This window comes from Brassica oleracea, chromosome C2 (genome assembly GCF_000695525.1).
Source record: "Brassica oleracea var. oleracea cultivar TO1000 chromosome C2, BOL, whole genome shotgun sequence".
NCBI classification, from domain to species: Eukaryota; Viridiplantae; Streptophyta; class Magnoliopsida; order Brassicales; family Brassicaceae; genus Brassica; species Brassica oleracea.
Genome location: NC_027749.1, coordinates 41,195,000 through 41,195,379, shown reverse-complemented (window position 1 = coordinate 41,195,379; position 380 = coordinate 41,195,000).

The window sequence follows — 380 nt, the reverse complement described above, 5'->3', positions numbered from 1 at the left end:
ATCCGAGCATCGGACCACCAATCGTCGTCAACCTCATAGAAGGTCAATATGACGAGGAAGAAGAAGTTATGATACAACCGCAATCGGAGCAATCTGATTACGGCTGTGACACCCCATGGCTGCAGATAATTCGAGACTACATTATCCACAGACACCTGCCCACCGAGAAATGGGCAGCCCGCAAAGTCCTAACACAGGCCGCGCGCTACGTATTAGTGGACGGCGAAATTTACAAATGGATAACACCCCATGGTTGCAGACAATTCGAGACTACATCGTCAACAGACACCTGCCCACTGAGAAATGGGCAGCCCGCAAAGTCTGAACACAGGCCGCGCGCTACGTAACAGTGGACGGCGAAATTTACAAATGGAGATTCT